Raw genomic sequence first — 20728 nt, 5'->3', positions numbered from 1 at the left:
AGGGAGAGAGAGAGAGGGAGAGAGAGGGAGAGAGAGGAAGAGAGAGGGAGAGAGAGGGAGAGAGAGGGAGAGAGAGGGAGAGAGAGGGAGAGAGAGGGAGAGAGAGGGAGAGAGAGGGAGAGAGAGGGAGAGAGAGGGAAGAAAGGATAGGAAGAAGTAGGGGAGAGGGAGAGGAAAAATAAGGAAAAGAGAGTGGGAGAAGAGATGAGGGCCCAAGGGAAACCCTTGGGGGCATCTACAGTTAGTGGGAATGATACAGATGATGGATGAGTCAGAAAAGAAGCCTGAGAAAGAACAGTCAGTCATTAAGATTATAGAGGCTCTTTTTCACATGGACTTGTACTCATAAGCAGAGTTCACCAGAAAAAATTTCCCTTTTGAGTTAGGTAGCAAAAAAAAAAAAATGTCGTTTTTAAATACCAGGCATGTACTGTAGATACTTCTTGTTCCACCTGGATTTTTCTTTTTCTTTTCATTGATCTAATATATATATATACACGTGTGTGTGTGTGTGTGTGTGTGTGTGTGTGTGTGTGTGCGCGCGCGTGTGTATTATATTGTTACAAGCCTATCACTGTCAAATCCAAGTTCCATTAAATCAGTCAATTATACCAGAAGCTATTGACAGAGTGCTAGCTGTGAGTCAGGTGTTTTAGAGGTTCCCTAGAAAGTGCCTGTCTGTCTTATCTTTTTGTAAATCAGAATTTGAAAGAACTGCTTAACTAAGGAGGAAACATTTTTTTGGGGGGGTGATGTTCAGCTTCGTTGTACCATACCTATGAGAGGTAGGTGCGTTGTTCCCCCTCACACACAGGAAGAAGACTCTTGGCCCATCTATGCACATACTCCTATTTCTGGTGAGGCCTTATATGTTTGGGACATCTTAGAGCAGGCAGTCTGCTTCAGTGGAGATGGCTCTGGATTTAAATGTCAGAAAATAGGAATTTCAGTTCTGCTGTTTATTTCCTGTGTGGCCTTGGGCAAATCACTTAACCTCTCTGAACCTCCATTTCTTTTCCCTCAAAATAAGGGGCTTGAACTAGGTGACTTTAAGATCCTTTCCAACTTTAAATCTATGAGCCTGTAATTTTGTCATATGCCATAGTCATCCATGGAATCATAGGATCCCTGATTTAGTCAGTCAATAAACATTTATTAAGCATCTACTACGTGCCAGGTGCTGTGCTAAGTGCTGGGCATAAAAGGAAAGCCAAGACAGTCTCTGTTCTATAGGATCTCACAATCTAAGAAGAGAGACATTATGCAGTCAATGATGTACAAACAAGCTATATCCAGAATAAATAGGAAATAATCAAGATAGGGACGGCACTAGAATTAAAAGGCATTGGGAAAGGCTTTATGTGGAAGGTGGGATTTTAGCTCTGGGCTTTAAAGGAAGTCAAGGAAGCCAGGAGGTGGAGATGAGGAAGGAGAATATACCAGGCAGGAGGGACAGTCAGTGAAAGGAAGATAAAGTCTTGTTTAAGAACAGCAAAGAGGCCAGTGTCACTGGTTTGGAGAGCATGTGGGGTGGGGTGGGGTGGGGTGTGGGGTGGGGGAGGGAGTGACATAAGGTATGAGTAGACTAGAAAGATGGAGGGAAGGCAGATTATGAAAGGCTCTGAATGACAAAACAAAGATTTTACATTTGATGAGGTGAGAGGGAGCCAGGGGAGTTTACTAGGTAAGAGGGTGGGGTGACCTGTTCAGACCAGTGCTTTAGGAAAATCACTTATAGCAGGAAGGACCCTTTCAGATCAGCTGGAAGCTAAGGACCAAAAGGTGTTAAGTGGCTTGCTCAAGGTCCCAGTTTCACTTCGAAGTGCCGCTCTTAGTATCTCTAGGAAGTGACCCAGAGGAGAAAAATTGTTTCTCCTCTGGAAGGCAGTGCACCTGCCACCAATTCAAACTCTTCCTGAATTTATTCTGGAAGCAGATTTAGAACTTAAAGGATTCTTAGTGATTCCCTAACCTACCATTTTACTTTTACAAGGGTGGCAACTAGGCCCACCCAGAAAGATTCAATGACTTTGCCCCATTTAAAAACAATATATAAAACACCCTTTTCTCTGATTATTAGAGTAAAAAAAGATGTATATTTTTAAAAAAGTAGCATTGCCCATGTTTGAAGGGTATATAGTTTAATAGCAATCGATGTCAAAAGGCCATGACAATCATGCTGGGGTAAAATCCTGGGGCTTTAAATGCTATATGTGGAAATAGGTCTGAGGCAGAGTAATATTCTTTCTGTGGGTGGATACATTCCTACCATGGAGTGAACAATAGACATGTGGAGAGGGAGGAGAAAAAACACTTTTCCTCTTAAATGTCAAGCCATCCTTTCAAAAATTATTTCAGTGGGCTACCTTTAATAACAGTTAATGAAACACTCAGGGATAAAAGCAAGCATTGCAACCAATTAACACTAGGGGGGTAAAATCATAAAGGTTTTTTAACAATGAGATAAAAAGTGGTAATTTCTTTAATGGAACAGTAATACCTGAAATTTCCATCTTGCCTCCAGGAACTCCATAAATGTCCTTCTTCTAGTCAGTCCCCCAACTACTCTTCTGTCTAATGTATTTAAGGGGTGAACAGATGATTATGCCCACTGAGTGACAGAAGATTCAAGATGATATTAGTACTATAATCAAAGTCACTACAAAATTAGTCTGATACATATGAGTAATCTATATAACAGTTACTATGCATGTGGAAATTAGCCATAAATGATATTTTATTAAACTGTAATTAATATTCTATTTAAGTATATTACATGAGTATTACAGTCGAACTAAGTTTTTGGTTTTAGTTTTTCTCTTCTTTTTATCATTAAATTTTATTTTTAATTTATGGAACAAAACAAACATTTCCATAACATAGTATAATAAAAAGATGATTGCATATGAAACTGCACATCTACTATGCACAACTTGCTATTCTTTTCAAATATACAACAAAATTATCATGTAAATTTTTTTTTCTTCCCTCTCCTGTCTCCCTGCCCTAGAGATGACTACCCTTATATACTCACTCACACACACACACACACACACACACACACACATACAAATTTATTCTATACATACTTCTATTTATCAGTTCTTTCTCTCGATGCAGATAATATATTTATATATCTTTTATAATGAATATGAGTATTCATAGTAGTCAAAATAACTTATTCATTCAAAGTCATTCTTAAAAACAATATTGTTACTGTATACAGTGTTCTCTTGGTTCTGCTCATTTCAGTCTTCATTATTTCATGCAATTCTTTCCATGGTTTTCTTAAATCACTAAGTTCATCATTTCTTATAGCATAATGTCCATCACAACCATATACCACAACTGATTCTCCAACTGATGGGCATCCCCACAATTTCCAGTTCTTTGCCACCACAAAGAGAGCTGCTATAAATATTTTAGAACACATACGTTCTTTTCCTTTTCCCCTAATTATCTTCAAAAATAGAACACGTAGTGGTATTTCTGGGTCAAAGGGTATAGGTAGTTTGATAACTCTTTGGGCATAATTCCAGATTACTCTCCAGAATGGTTGGGTCAGTTCATAATTCACAATGTTTTTATTGATGACTTTTTTTAATACCACCATAACTTCCATCACTGTCTCCTCCCTTGTCCTTCCCACAGAGCTATCCCATACAACAAACAGTATTAAAAACTACATTGTCAATAGATATTGTCATACTAAATACTTAAAATCTACAAAGCTCTGTTAACAACAACCACACTGACACTCTCAGGATGGCTGCTAGCACAGCTTCTTAGATCTGCTTTACTAAGGAAAGCAACTTAAAAGAGGTCAATGATCTTCTTTAATTACATAAAATACAAAAAGAGAAAATACAAAGAAGAGAAATAAAGACCAACAGACAGGGCTCTACTGCCTGAATCAAAGCCAAACTGCTATATATACTTTATGTTCACCACTGGATCAAGAGAGCCTTTACCTCTGAACAGTTGGGGAGATCTGAACATTCGGCCACTCAGAGTCTCAACCTGGGAATCACAAGATCCTTCTCGTAAGTGAGCCCTCAAAGCAAAAGCTCACCTCTCAGAATATATATTCTTTTGGCTAATAGGCTCAGAGTCAGAAGGCATTACAACTCTCCTGAGTCAGTGCCTAATTAGCTTAGTACCAAAAGGTGTGGGAGCCTTCCTACAAGCAAGCTTCCCCAAGCAAGCTTCCCTTAATGGGCTCCATGTGAGGCCTATTAGTGGGTGGGGAAGATCTTAACCCCCACCCCCATTAGGATTGCAAGCGCATAGAACAAAAAGCTTAAAGTGGTAGAAATCAAAGCATGTGGGAACAGGCTAAAGCGCATATTATTCCCATTGTCCTGTCTGTTACTGAAGTTGTCCTTAAAATGCTTTTAGTGAGTGTACAGAGTTTACATCCCAATATGTTCATACAATTACAAAAATTAATCATTTTTCCCACCTACTTAATAATCTAAAGAACACTAAATATAAAGGAAAACTGTAGAATAGCAGCTTGCCCAATGGTTATTTCTAGCTGAATTGTAGCAAATAATATGATTGTGAGGTTTTTATGCCATAATACCTGGTCGATTTTTGTGTAGATGCCATTACCACTGAGAAAAGGGTATATTTCTTTCTATCCCCATTCAGTGTTTCTCCAGAGGTCTATCATATGTAACTTTTCTAAAATTCTGTTCATCTCCTTAACTTCTTTCTTGTTTATTTTGTGGTTAGATTTATCTAGTTTTGAGAGGGGAAAGTTGAGTTTTCCCACTAGTATAGTTTTGCTGTTTGTTTCTTCCTATAACTCACTTAACTTCTCCTCTAAGAATTTGGATGTAATAACACTTGGTGCATATATGGTTAGTATTGATAGTACTTCGTTTTCTATGGTACCTTTTAGTAAGATGCAGTTTTCTTCCTTATCTCTTTTGATTAGACCTGTTTTTGCTTTTCTTTGAGGTCAAGGTTGCTACCTCTGCTTTTTTTAACTTCAGTTAAAGCATAATATATTCTGCTCCAGCCTTTTACCTTTGCTCTGTGTATATCTCTGCTTCAAATGTGTTTCTTGTAAACAACATATTTATGGTTTTTAATCCACTCTGCTATTCCATTCCATTTTATGGAAGAGTTCATCCCATTCACATTCACAGTTATGATTACTAACTGTGTCTTTCTCTCTATCCTATTTTTCCCCTTGTTTATACTTTTCTCTTTCCTTTCACGCTTTCCCTCCTCACCAGTGTTTTGCTTCTGACCACCACCTCCCTCAATTTTCCCTCCCTTCTATTAGCGCCCCTCCTCTTCTTTCCCCTTTCCCCTCCTATTTCCTTAAAGGATAAGATAGATTTCTATAACCAACTGAATGTATATGTTATTTCTTCTTTGAGCCAAATCTGATGAGAATAAGATTCCAACCATGCCTGCCCCCCTCTTCTTTCCTCTACTGTAATTATGCTTTTTCATGTGATGTAATTTACCCTATTCTGCCTCCTCCTTTCCTCTTCTCCCAATACAACCCTTTTTTGCCCCTTACTTAGTTTTTTTTTTATCATCACATCAAAGTCAATTCATACCCACATCTGCCATCTATGTATATCCCTTATCACTGCCCTAATGAAGAAACAGTTCTCAAGAGAACAAGATGCTTCTTCCCATGCTCATTTTCTTGTGTCCATTTCCTGGCTTTTAAAGTTGAACTGTCCTGCTGGAGCATGGAGGGGGCGGGTGCCGTTTACCAGGGGCCTGGTCACTGGCTTTGTGTGCTGGGGCACCAGGTTGCTGGCAGCTAGAGGCTCTAGGGGTCTGGAACCAGAAAATAATATGAGAAGAAAAAAATAATAATACCAACAAAAATTCCAAATGCACAGAAGTAAAAGAGATCTTTAGGGGGAAAATTGAAAGGATGTTTTCCTTGTAATTTTGTTAAAATTACAGCACACAGGGGCAGCTAGGTGGCACAGTTGAATAACATGTTTTTTTCTTTCCATTTACCTTTTTATGCTTCTTTTGAGTCCTGTATTTGAAGATAGAATTTTCTGTTTAGCTCTGGTTTTTTCATCAGCAATGGTTGAAAGGCCTCTATTTCTTTCAATGTCCGCCTTTTCACATGAAATATTATGCTCACCTTTGATGGGGAGTTGATTCTTGGTTGTAATCCAAGCTTCTTTGCTTTCCAGAATATCCATCTGATCCTTTAATGTAGAAGCTGCTAAGTCCTGTGTAATCCTGACTGTGGTTCCACAATATTTAAATTCTTTCTAGCTGTTTGCAGCATTTTCTTCTTAACCTGGGAGCTCTGGAATTTAGCTATAATATTTATTGGAGTTTTTATTTTGGGATTTCTTTCAGGAGGTGATCAGTATGTATGAGTATTTTACCCTCTGGGACTAGGATATCAGGGTAGTTTTCCTAGATAATTTCTTGGAAGGTGCTGTCTAGACTATTTTTTACATCATGGCTTTCATGTAGTCCAACAATACTTATATTATCTCTCCTGGATCTGTTTTCCAGATCAGTTATTTTTCCAATGAGATATTTTACATTTTCTTCTATTTTTTCATTCTTTTTATTTTGTTTGACTGATTCTTGATGTCTCATAGAGTCATTAATTTCCACCTGCCAAACTATAATTTTTAGGGAATTATTTTCTTCAGTTAGTTTTTGTACTCCCTTTTCTATTTGGCCAATTCTACTTTTTAAGGAGTTGTTTTCTTCAGTCTTCTTTTTCCAACCTGCTGACTCTTGCATACCTCTCATTTCTTTTCCCAGTTTTTCTTCTAGCTCTCTTATTTAAGTTTTAAAATCCTTCTTGAGCTCTTCCAAGAAGGCTTTTGGGGCTTGGTACCAATTAACATTCTCCTTTGAGGTTTCAGATGTAGCTACATTGACAATGTTGTCCTGTTCTGAATTTGTGTTTTGATCTTCCCTGTCCCCACAGAAACTTTCACTAGTCAATGTTTTTTTTTTCTTCTTGCTCATTTTCTTGTGTCCATTTCCTGGCTTTTAAAGTTGAACTGTCCTGCTGGAGCATGGAGGGGATGTGCTGTTTACCAGGGGCCTGATCACTGGCTTTGTGTGCTGGGGCACCAGGTTGCTGGCAGCTGGAGGCTCTAGGGGTCTGGAACCAGAAAATAATATGAGAAGAAAAAAATAATAATACCAACAAAAATTCCAAATGCACAGAAGTAAAAGAGATCTTTAGGGGGATAATTGAAAGGATGTTTTTCTTATAATTTTGTTAAAATTAAAGTACGCAGGGGCAGCTAGGTGGCACAGTGAGGAGATCACTGGCCCTGGAATCAGGAGGACCTGAGTTCAAATATGACCTCAGACACTTGACACACTAACTAGTTGTGTAACCTTGGGCAAGTCATTTAACCTGAATTGCCCTGCCTTCCCCTCTCCAAAAAAAATTAAACTACACATTTTTGATGAATTGTAACCAATAGATTTTATAGTTTTATGTAAGAATTTTTGATTTTGTATACTTTAATTATATATACATATATATATATAATATATATAATATACATATATGTATATTATATATAATATATATGTATATTATATATATAATATATAATATACATATATATGTATATATATAACATATATACATATATATGTGTATATGTGTATATATATATTTGGTTGCTGTTTGTTTTTTAAAAATATTTTCTAATTCAGTATTTACTTTTATAAAAAAACATTTTTTTCTTTTAAAAGTTTGTGTTACAAATTCTATCCTTTCCTCCCACCCCCTTCTACATCCACCAAGAAGGCAATCAATACAATATCTGTTATACATGTGAAATCACACAAAATGTATTTCCATATTTTATTGTTGTTATTTCCATAACAGTGATTTCAGTCATGTCTAACTCATGGTGACCCCCATTTGGGGCTTTCTTGGCAAAGATACTGGAGTGGTTTGCCATTTCCTCCTCCAGCTCATTTTACAGATGAGGAATGGAGACAAACAGTTTTAAGTGACTTGCCCATGGTCACACAGCCATTAAATATCTGAGGCCAGATGAATCTTCCTGACTTCAGGCCCAGCACTCTATCTACTGTACTGCCTAGCTGTTAATTTCCATATTAACCACTAAAAAAAAGCAAGAAAGACTTTGGGGAACCAAGATGACAGAGTAAGAAGTAAGTTCCTCTCATTCTCCCTTATTGACTTCTGAAAGCCCAGAAAATATTGTCCCAGGAAAAACTTTGGAACAGCTGAGCCAGCAGAAAGATGGGGTACAGTAGTCTTCTAGCCAGGGAAGCTTGGATGATTAATGAGAAAGGCCCCTCTTGCTCTGGTAGAAGTGGAGCAGTATAGGATGGGAGGCATCACAGCAAGCCAGTGGCAAGCCCCACTTCAGCCAACCAGGGGGAGATCTTGAGCCCCAGGGTGGTGGAGCAGACAGGTGCCAACAACAGGACCCACCAACTGCCTCAGTATAGGCAGGGGAAGTGGTAGACACCAGCTTGGAAAACTACCACATGCTCTGGTGGGCAGGCATCTTCCAGCAGCCAAACCTTCCAGTGCTTTCAAAAAGCCTGGTTGAGAAGGTGTCCTCCAGGGGCCAGATTCCCCACCCTCAAGCTGCCAGACCCCTATAGCTTCCAGCTGCTAGCACCTGAGGCTCCAGCACTCAAAGACAGTGACCAGGCCCTGGGCTTCCAGCACAAAAAATTTGGGTCAGTGCCCCCTGTGCTCCAGCAGGAGAGGTCAACTTTAAAAGCCAGGAAATAGGCAAACACCATGAACAAAAAGCAGAAATGGACAACCAGCATAGCTTCTCATTGTGGGGACAGGGAAGATTAAGGCACAAATTCAGAAGAGGACAGCATTGTCAATATACCCACATCTGAAACCTTAAAGGGGCATATGAACTGGTCTCAAGCCCCAAAAGCCTTCTTAGAAGAGCTCAAGAAGGATTTTAAAAGTCAAATAAGAGTTAGAAGAAAAATTGGGAAAAGAAATAAGGTATGCAAGAAAGAGTCAACAGCTTGGAAAAGGAAGGACAAAAATTGACTGTTGTAAACTAGTCCTTAAAAAATACAATTGGCCAAATGGAAACAAGTACACTGAAGAAAACAACTCCTTAAAAAGTAAAATGGGCCAAATGGAAAAGCAGGTACAAAATCTAATTGAAGAAAACAATTCATTAAAAATTCAAATTGGTCAAGTGGAAGCTAATGACTCCATGAGATATCAAGAATCAGTTAAAGAAAAACAAAAGAATGAAAAAAAATAAACATAAAATGCCTCATTGGTAAAACAACTGACCTTAAGAATAGATACAGGAGAGATAATCTAAGAATTATTGGTCTACCTGAAAGCCATGATTAAAACAATACCCTGGACCACATCTTTCAAGAAATTGTTGAGGAGGGGTGAGGAGCCAAGATGGCGGCTGGAAAGCAGGGACTAGCATGAGCTCCCCACCAAGTCCCCCCAAAAACCTATAAAAAATGGCTCTGAACAAATTCTAGAACTGCAGAACCCACAAAATAGCAGGGGGAAGTAGGGCTCCAGCCCAGGACAGCCCGGATGGTTGCTGGGTGAGGTCTATGGCATATGGAGCTGGGAGCGGAGCAGAGCAGAGCAGAGTCCAGCATGGGTCGAGCGGACCAACCAGACCAGGAACAGGGCAGAGCGGGCCCTAGCTCCCTGAATCAGTGAGCTGTGGCAGTTGCCAGACTTCTCAACCCACAAACACCAAAGACAACAGAGAAGAACTGCAGAACCCACAAAACAGTGGAGGGAAGCAGGGCTCTTGCCCAGGACAGCCTGGATGGTCACTGGGTGAGGTCTATTGCTCACGGAGCTGGGAGCGGAGCGGAGCAGAGCAGACCCCAGTGCGGGCGGCAGCAGGACCAACCAGACCAGGAACCGGCTGGAGCGGGTCCTAGCACCCTGAATCAGTGAGGTGCGGCAGTTACCAGACTTCTCAACCCACAAACACCAAAGACAACAGAGAAGGTTAGTGGAAAAAGCTGCTGGGGACAGAGTGAAAGAAGGAGTTCGCAGTTCGGTCACTGCCCCTGGGCAGCGGAGGTGGGGCAGCTACAGAAGTATAGCTGCAGTTGCTTCTGGCCCCAGGCCCACCTGGTGGGAGGAATTAAGTGGTGGATCAGAGCAGGAGTGAAGAGTCTGCTGAAAATCTAAGTCCAGTCCGGGTTGGGGGTTCTTGGGGAAGGAGGAGTGCCAGTGTGGCAGAGCTGGCACATCCCCCCAAGCTTGGAACATAGAACTCTTCACTCTACAAGTAGTCATACCCCGCTGAAAAACTCAAGGGTCAAGTAATTTGGCTGGGAACATGGCCAGGCAGCAAAAACGCACCCAGATTCAGCCTCGGACTCTGGAATCTTTCTTTAGTGACAAAGAAGACCAAAACGTACAGCCAGAAGAAGTCAACAAAGTCAAAGAGCCTACAACAAAAGCCTCCAAGAAAAACATGAACTGGTCTCAGGCCATGGAAGAGCTCAAAAAGGGTTTGGAAAAGCAAGTTAGAGAAGTAGAGGAAAAATTGGGAAGAGAAATGAGAAGCATAAAAAGGTCATCAAGAAAAAGAAATCGCAAGGGACTTACTAAAGTTGAACTGTTTGGTTATATTCCTACATGGAAAGATGATGTGTATGATTCATGAGACCTCAGTATTAGAGTAGCTGAAGGGAATATGCAGATATATATGTGTATATATATATATATATATATGTATGTATATATATGTATGTATATATACACACACACACATACATATATACATACACACAATATATATATACACACACACACATATATATACACATATATTTGCATATATATATATATATATATATAGAGAGAGAGAGAGAGAGAGAGAGAGGGCACAGGGTGAGTTGAATATGAAGGGATGATATCTAAAAAAATAAAATCAAATTAAGGGATGAGAGAGGAAGATATTGAGAGAGGGAGAAAGGGAGAGATAGAATAGAGTAAATTATCTCTCATAAAAGTGGCAAGAAAAAGCAGTTCTGTAGGAAGGGAAGAGAAGGCAGGTGAGGGGGAATGAGTGAATCTTGCTCTCATCAGATTTGACCTGAGGAGGGAATACCATACACACTCAATTGGGTATCTTACCCCACAGGAAAGAAGGAGAAAGAAGATAAAAAAGGGGGGATGATAGAAGGGAGGGCAGATGGGGGAGGAGGTAGTCAAAAACAAACCCTTTCGAAAAGGGACAGGGTCAAGGGAGAAAATACAATAAAGGGGCATAGGTTAGGAAAGAGCAAAACATAGCTAGTCTTTCATAACATGAGTATTGTGGAAGGGTTTTACATAATGATACACATGTGGCCTATGTTGAATTGCTTGACTTCTTAGGGAGGGTGGGTGGGAAGGGAAGAGGGGAGAGAATTTGGAACTCAAAGTTTTAAAAACAGGTTTTCAAAAACAAAAAAAAGTTTTTTCACGCAACTAGGAAATAAGATACACAGGCAATGGGGCATAGAAATTTATCTTGCCCTACAAGAAAGGAAGGGAAAAGGGGATGGGAGGGGAGTGGGGTGACAGAAGGGAGGGCTGACTGGGGAATGGGGCAACCAGAATATATGCCATCTTGGAGTGGGGGGGGGGGAAACGGTAGAAATGGGGAGAAAATTTGTAGTTCGAACTCTTGTGAAAATCAATGCTGAAAACTAAATATATTAAATAAATTAAATTAAAAAAAACAAATAAAATAAAACAATATTATGTTGCAATTATAAAAAAAATGAAATTATTGAGAAAAACTGCCCTGATAGCCTTAAAGAGAGGGTAAAATTATCACTGAAAGAATCTACCAATCACCTCCTGAAAGAGATCCCAAACTGAAAATGCCAAGGAATATTGTAGCCAAATTCCAAAATTATCAGGTCAAAGAGAAAATACTGCAAGTGGCCAGAAAGAAACAATTTAAATATCATGGAACCACAGTCAGGATTATGCAGGACCTTGCAGCTTCTACATTAAAAGATCAAAGGACATGGAATACAATATTCCATAAGTCAAAGGGATTAAGTACCCAGTGCAATTGAGCATAATCTCTCAGGGGAGGAGATAGATATTCAATGAAATAGGAGACTTCCAGACATTTCTGATGAAAAAACCAGGGCTCAACAGAAAATTTGAACCTCAAATACAAGACTCAATAGAGACGTAAAAAGGTAAACAGGAAAGAAAAAAACAACACCATGTTATTAATAAGGGCAAACTGCATCCCTACAAGGAAAGATGACACTTCTAACTCTTGAGAATTGTATCATTATTATGACATTTAAAAGGGGTATACATACTCAGAGGGCATGAATATAAGTTAACTTTTATGTGATGATAAAAAAAAATCTAATTAGATGGAAAAAAGGGATTGTATTGGCAGAAGAGGAAAGGAGGAGGCAGATAAGGGCAAATTATGTCACACAAAAAGGCGCAAAGACCTATTACAGTAGAGGCAAAGAAAGGAGGGATATAAGCATTGTTTGAACCTTACTCTCATCAGATTTGACTCAAAGAGGGAATAACATAATCAATTAGATATAGAAATCTAACAGTCTGTAGGAAGTAGGAGGGGAAAGGGGAAAGAAAAGGGAGAGGGCTGATAGAAGGGAGGGCAGACTGAGGGAGGTGGTGGTCAAAAGCAAAACTCTTAAGAGGACAGAAAGGGAGAAAAGAGAGAGAAAAGCATAAATTGGGGTGGGGAATAAGATGGAGAGAAAGACACAGATAGTAATCATAACTGTGAATATGAATGGGATGAACTCTCCCATAAAACAGAGGCGGATAGCAGAGTGGATTAAAAACCACCATCATACAATGTGTTGTTTATAAGAAACATATTTAAAGCAGAGAGATACGCGCAGAGAAATGGTAAAGGGCTGGAGCAGAATATATTATGCTTCAGCTGAAGTAAAAACAAAAGCAGAGGTAGCAATCCTGATCTCAGACAAAGCAAAAGCAAAAATAGATCTAATTAAAAAAGATAAGGAAAGAAACTACATCCTGCTAAAAGGTACCATAGACAATAAAATAATATCACTACTAACTATATATATATATATATATATATATATATATATATATATATATATATATATGTGTGTGTGTGTGTGTGTGTGTGTGTGTGTATATATGTGTGTATATATATATATGTGTGTGTGTGTATATATATATGTATACACACACACACACACACACACACATATATACACATACACACATATACCAAGTGGCATAGCATCCAAATTCTTAGAGAAGTTAAGGCAACGACAGGGTAAAATAGACAGCAAAACTATACTAGTGGGGGACCTCAACTTCTCCCTCTTAGAACTAGATAAATCTAACCACAAAATAAACAAAGAAGTTAAGGGGCTGAATAGAATTTTAGAAAAGTTAGGTATGGTTGACCTCTGGAGAAAATTGAATGTGGATAGAAAGGAATATAGCATTTTCTCAGCAGTACTGGCATCTACAGAAAAATTGACCATGTATTAGGGCATAAAAACCTCACAATCCTATATAGAGGGACAGAAATGTTAAATAAATCCTTTTCAGATCATGATGCAATGAAAATATAAATAAAGGGCCATGGAAAGATAGACTAAAAATTAATTAGAAAATAAATAATCTAATCCTAAAGAATGAGTCAAACAACAAATCATAGAAAAAATTAATAACTTCATTCAAGAGAATGACAATAATGAGACAACATACCAAAATGTGTGAGATGTAGTAAAAGTGGTTCTTTGGGGGAAGTTTTATATCTTTATATGCTTACATGAATAAAATAAAGAAAGAAGAAATTAATGAATTGGGCATGCAACTAAAAAGCTAGAAAAAGAACAAATTAAAACCCCTAATTAAATACCAAATTAGAAATTCTGAAAACCAAAGGAGAGATTAATAAAATTGAAAATTAGAAAACTATTGATCTAATAAATAAAACTGAGAACTGGTTTTATGAAAAAAATAGATAAACCTTTGGATTAATTTGATTTAAAAAAGAAGCAAACCAAATTACCAGCATCAAAAATGAAAAGGGTGAATTCACCACCAATGAAGAGGAAATCAAAACAATAATTAGGAGATATTTTGCTGAAATGTATGCCAATAAATTTGACAACATTGCAAAAATGGATGAACATTTACAAAAATCTAAATTGCTCAAATTAACAAAAGAAGAAATAAAATACTTAAATAACCCCAGTTCAGAAAAGTAATTGAACAAACCATCATTGAACTCCCTAAGAAATAATCTCCAAGGCCAGATAGATTTGCAAGTGAATTCTATCAAACATTTAAAGAACAATTCATTCTAATACCATGTAAGCTATTTGGGAAAATAGGTGAAGAAGTCCTGGCAAATTCTTTTTATAATACAAATATGATGCTGATACCTAAACTGGGAAGAGTTAAAACAGAGAAAGAAAATTATAGACCAATTTCCATAATGAATATAGATGCAAAAATTTAAAGAAAATACTAGCAAATAGAAATATACTATGACTAGGTAGGATTTATACCAGGAATGCAGGACTGGTTCAATATTAGGAAAACTATCAGCATGATTGGCCACATAACAACAAAAACTAACAAATCATATGATTATTTCAATAGATATGGAAAAAGCATTTGACAAAATATAACAGCCATTCCTATTAAATACACTGGAGAGCATAGGAATAAATGGGGTCTTCCTTAAAATGATAGGTAGCATCCATCTAACACCATCAGCAAGCATTATACATAATAAGGATAAGATAGAAGCATTTCCAATAAGATCAGGGTGAAAAAAGATTGTCCCTTATCACCACTGTTATTCAATTTTGTACTAGAAATGTTAAATTTAGCAATAAGAGAAGAAAAAGAAATTGAAGGAATTAGAATAGGCAAAGAAGAAATAACACTATTACTCTTTGCAGTTGATATGATGGTATACTTAGAAATTCCTAGAGAATCAAGTAAAAATATACTTGAAATAATAAATTTAGTAAAGTTGCAGGATATTAAATAAACCTACATAAATCATCGGCCTTTCTATATACTACTGACAAAGTCCAACGGCAAGAGATAGAAAAAGAAATTCCATTTAAATTTACTGTAGACATTATAAAATATTTGGGAGTCTACCTGCCAAAACAATCCTAGGAACTATATGAACACAATTACAAAACACTTCTCACATAAATAAAGTCAGATCTAAATAATTGGAAAAATATTAGTTGCTCAAGGGTAGGCAGAGCTAATGTAATAAAAATGACAACTTTACCTAAATTAAATTGCTTATTCAGTGCCATACCAATAAAACTACCAAAAAATTATTTTACAGAGCCAGAAAAAACAATAACAAAATTCATTTGGAAGAACAAAAGATCCAGAATATCAAGGGAATCAATGAAAAGTAATGCAAGAGAAGGTGACCTAGCCTGTACCAGATCAAACTTTCCTATTACTGCTGAGGGTACTACCATTTCCCCAATCACTCAGACTCATAACTTTGGCATTATTCTCAACTCATCCCTCTCTTTTACCACCCATATCTAATCTGTTGTCAAGTCCTGTCAATTTTACCTTGTGAACATCTCTCATATAGATCCTCTTCTGGAAGGAATAAATAATGCAAGGGAGGACAATCAGAATCCCAAAAGCCTCACTAGAAAAATGGAACCAATCTAATAATAAAATAGTATAAATATGAATTTCTAAGCCAGGTTTCAAAAAACCAGCTTCACTGGTACAGTGTGACAAGATAACAATTTAATGAAAAAAAAAAGGATTTACTACTTTTAGTAAATGGTTAGTAAATTATGAACCAAACATATGGCATTTCAGCCAAAAAAAGTCAAACACAGTCTTGTTGTTTTTGTTCAATTGGTTTGAGTAGTGCACAACTTTTTGTGACTCCATTCAACCTACTTTCTGCCTCCTTCTATTTTGCTTGGTATTTAGACTTCATCTGGAGAACTGCATTCAGTTCTGGGAACTACATTTTAGGAAGACCATTGGATAAGCTGGCATGTCATCTGAGAGTCTATGTGGCCCAGTTGATGCAGTGTGGTGAAGGAATTGTTGGAATTCAATGAATCACACTGACTCCATCTTGTGACTCAATTCTGGAGCTAGCTCAGTTCCCTTTTTATTCAGTTATGGGTCTAGTCCAATTTCTGTTTTGTGAAAGAGTTTTCTTCAGTTATGGGAATTGTGGGAAAACTTTATTGAATTGTTTGGACCTAGTCCTTCATGGCTAGGAAGCTGGACCACCTCAACCAGTTGCTTAGAGACCCATATACAAGGATCTAGGTTATGCTGACCAGAAACCCAGCCAGATCCTAAGATTGATACAATTAGTTTTCTCACAATTATACATCTCAAGCAACCCAGCTGTCTTATCTGAAAACCAACCCCACACTAGCCAATCAATTATTGTTTCCATGTTCCTTTGCTGTTCCCCTCCCAACTCAGAAAACCCCTAATCTTTCCTCCAATTAGAAATTGGATCACCTCCCTATACATTCTGTTTTGTATCTTGCTTATTGTTATTTTTTAATGCATAAAAATCTGTCTCCTCCTCTATTCAGGTCCATTGCCAAATTGAGGAGGTCTGGTCCTGATTTATTATGCAATTGGCATGTATTACTTTTTTTTAAATTTCTTTATTTATTTTTAGTTTACCACACACGGTTCTACATAGTTTTGAGTTCCAGATTTTCTCCCCTCCCTCCCCCCTCCCTCCCCAAGACGGCATGGAGTCTCATATAACTGTCATGTATAACTTCGCATTGAATTAATTTATGCACTAGTCAAGTTGTGGAGAAGAATTTTGACCAATGGAATGAATCATGAGAAAGAAGAATCAGAACCAAAAAAAAAACCCCAAAAACAAAAACAAAAGAGAAGCAAAAAAGGCGAGCATGTAGTGCGCCTCGATCCGTATTCAAATGGCGTGTATTACTTAATAAATCAATCTGCTTGGAAGCTCAAACCTTTGTTTCCTCAGTAATTTCATTTAATTGGCCAGTCACAGTGGTTATCAGGGTCAGGAAGAATTGGGTTTAAATGTTATGTCTTGCTGGATGTTAGATCCTGGGCAAGTCACAACCTGTCATTGTACCAGGCAACTCTCTAAAATCTAAAATCTTAAGCTGTGGAGAAGGTGCTGATCTGCATCAGGAGAGGAAGGCCTTCAGCATGAGTTCCTTACACTGTTGAAATTACAATACCATCTAAAAAAAGTGTGAAAGACTGAAGAATATTTTGGGAAGATTCATTTGACAGTGGCAGAAGGAATGAAGTGGAGAGACAGGCATTCTAGAGAACAGGTGGGAGGGAACTACTACAGTCATTTAAGCAATGAATTGCCCAGAGGCTGAAAAAATTCAACCAATTATATTCTACTCATGTATTTAGCAGTGATCTGTTTAGAACAATGTAATTCATGTATGGGTCAAGAATGTGGGAACAGAAATGAATTTTTCCACCTACAACATAACCTTACATGTATAATCTTATCTTTTGTCTGATGTGTTGAGAAAAGTTGACTTTTTAACCTTTTAAAAAATTTAACTTAAGTTAAAAAAAACCTGCCAGCTCTCTCTAATGAAAGATTTATTTGAATTGGAAATCATTAGTCTTAATTGTAATGCTGATTTCTAAGCTCTTTGGTGAATTTGAAGTCATTGATTTTGAGCTTTGAAATCAACATCATATCAACAACATTTCTAGGAAGGACTCTCACTCAGCTTTAGCTTTGCTTCCATATAAGTTAATTACTTGCCTGTTGGTCAAAGAATTAAGGGGGAGAACACTCTTTGGATATGTCTATTTATCTTTTAGTTACCTTGCCTAGTATGACTCTTAGGTGCATAGAGTAAGTTATTTGATGTGGCTCTGTAGCTGCACTGGGGTCTGATTTCTTCTAAAACTCAAATTTTTCTGCCACCTTTTCTGACTTCATGAGTTATATTTGGATCTCTCTCTGAAGGTGCCTTCAACAACTCTATAATTCTGATCAAGAATTCAGTTTCTCCTTGAAACTCCCTCACATAGGCTTATTCTTTGTGACGTGATGCTGATTATCTTTGTTCTTCCTTGGATGTGCTGAGATGGCTACGAGTCTTTGAAGTTCTGAGAGTTAAAAAAAGAGCAGCTGAAATGTAAATTTGGGTTCTGTTTTCATATAGAAATGATCTTCAGTATTGGAATTGAACAACTTTGTTAGTATAATATGGGTGTTGCATAGCAAATAGGGAAAAACAAATGAAAAGGGCCTTTGAAAAGGAAGGACTATCCTCTTTTCTTTTTTGTTTTTAACTGCTTATGGACTGGGGAAATACATTGTATAAAGTCACTCTGGACTTAAATAAAGCTACTTCCTCTCTTTTCAGTCTCTTCTTAACTCCTTACAACCTGGTTTCTGATCTCATCATTCCATTTAAACTGCCACCTCTGAAGCTACCAACAATCTCCTAGTTGCCAAATCCAATGGGCTTTCCTCAATCTTCATTCTTCTTGACCTCTATGCAGCCTTTGACATTGTCAGTCATTCTCTTCTCTTTGATATTCTCTTCTTGCTAGGTTTTTGGGACACGACTCTGATTCTCCTCCTATCTGACCATTCTTCAGTCTCCTTTGCTGGATCCTCCTCTAGTTCATTCTCACTAACTGTGGGTATCCCATAGAGCTCTATCTTGGCCCCTCTTCTCTTTTCCCTCTATACTACTTCACTTGGTAATCTCATCATGTCCCATGGATTTAATGATCATTTCTATCCTGCCTCAACCTATCCAGCCTTAACCTCTCTGATAATTTTCAGTCTCTCACTTCCAAATGCATTTCAGACATCTTGAACTGGAAGTCCAGTAGACATATCCATATACAACATGTACAAAATTGAATACATTTTCTTTTCTTCTAAATCTTCTCCCTTTCTAAATTTCCCTAATACTGTCTCTTCTCAGTCCCCCCAGGCTCTCAATCTAGGGGCTATCTTTGGCTCTTCACTATCTTTCACCCCACCAATATCCAAATATATAGCCAACACCTGTCAATTTAAGCTTTGCAATATGCCTTGAATATGTCCCCTTCTCTCCTCTGGTACTGCCAACAATTAGGTGCAGGCCCTTATCACCTCAATTACAATAGTCTATTGGTTGGTCTGCCTGCCACAAATCTTTCTCCAACTCCAGTCTATCTAGCAGCCACCAAAGTGATTGTCCTAAAGCACGGGTCTAACCACATTACTCCTCCTACTCCGTAAACTCCAGTGGCTCCCCATCACCTCTCCCATCAAATACAAAATCCTTGTTTTGGCATTCAAAGTCTTTGATTACCAATACCACCATGTTTTCAATATTCTTAGACTTTACACCCCCCCCCCCCACCATGGTCTCCAGTATAGTACACTGGATTCCTTGCTTTGCCATGGAAAAGACACTCCATAACTTTCTGTTCTCATCTCTGCCTCCTGGCTTCCTTGGCTTCCCTCAGATCCCAGCTAAAATCTCATCTTCTGCAACCCCTCTTAATTCTAGTACTTTCTTTCTGTTAATGATTTCCTATTTATGCCATATATATTTGTTTGTATATATTTGTTTGCTTGTAGTCTCCCCCATTAGATTGCAGGGTCCTTGAAGAAAGGAACTGTCTTATACATTTTTTTTTTGTATCAACAGGGCTTAGCACACTACCTGTCATAGAGCAGGCATTTAATAAATGCTTATTGACTGACTGACAGAAAATACTCCACAACCATTCTTTTGACTGTTACCTCTTCCCTTTACTTAAATTGGTTCACCCAATTTAGAGGTACTTCTGATGTTCTGTATTGACTATCTTCAGTACAGTGGAACCGGGCAAGGAAAAAATACTGCATCTTTGAAAGATACCTAAGAGGGAGGGTAAGTAAGCTGGAGGTTTAGTCACTTGTTATGGTGTCCCGGTCCATTACAGCTGCTTTTGAGGTCTTGAAAGTTTCCACAGAAGAGGGAAACTAATCAGTCAACAAATCAATCATTCTGTGTTTATTGAGTACTTACCATGTTTTAGCCTCTGTGGTAAATCTGTGCACTGGGATGTAAAGAAAAGCAAAAACAGTCACTGCTTTCAAGGAGAGTGCATTCTTATGGAGGAGACTAAAGAGAAATAAATGTGTACATACATGATATATCCAGAATAGATGAAGGTAATCTGAGGTGGTGTATGAGGAGGGCAGAGTTTATAATCTCAAAGAGGATCATAAACATGTCTGAAACGTTCGGAACCGCCGGATATAAGAAACTCTCAAAGTAGAAGGCAGAAGAATCAAAACATTTATTTAGGCTCCACAGTAACCAACCCATGAACCAGCAACCCCATTTTGATATATTGATCAAAAGCTTCCAGGCCCAATAAGTACGCCTTGAAAGAGTAACCAGGAGGCTACAGAGAAGCATGATTGCGTAAAGCAAAATCATGTTTCCCCCTCTATGGTAATAAGATTACCCACTGGACTGAAGTCTTTGTTCAGCTTCCTCCCGTAGGTCAGCTCTGCTACTGGCAGCTCCTGCTTCTGCTGTGTCTGTGGCTGTGGCTGTAACTGTCGCTGTAACTGTCGCTGTAACTGTCGCTGTAACTGTCTCTGGCTCCAACCGGAAAAGGAAAAGAGGATCTTCAAGCTGTCCTCTCCCCTCTTATAGAGTTTTTGACATCATCAAGCACCGCCTGAACGAC

The sequence above is a fragment of the Trichosurus vulpecula genome, chromosome 5 (genome assembly GCF_011100635.1).
Source record: "Trichosurus vulpecula isolate mTriVul1 chromosome 5, mTriVul1.pri, whole genome shotgun sequence".
NCBI lineage: Eukaryota > Metazoa > Chordata > Mammalia > Diprotodontia > Phalangeridae > Trichosurus > Trichosurus vulpecula.
Note: the sequence above shows the minus strand (reverse complement) of the source record.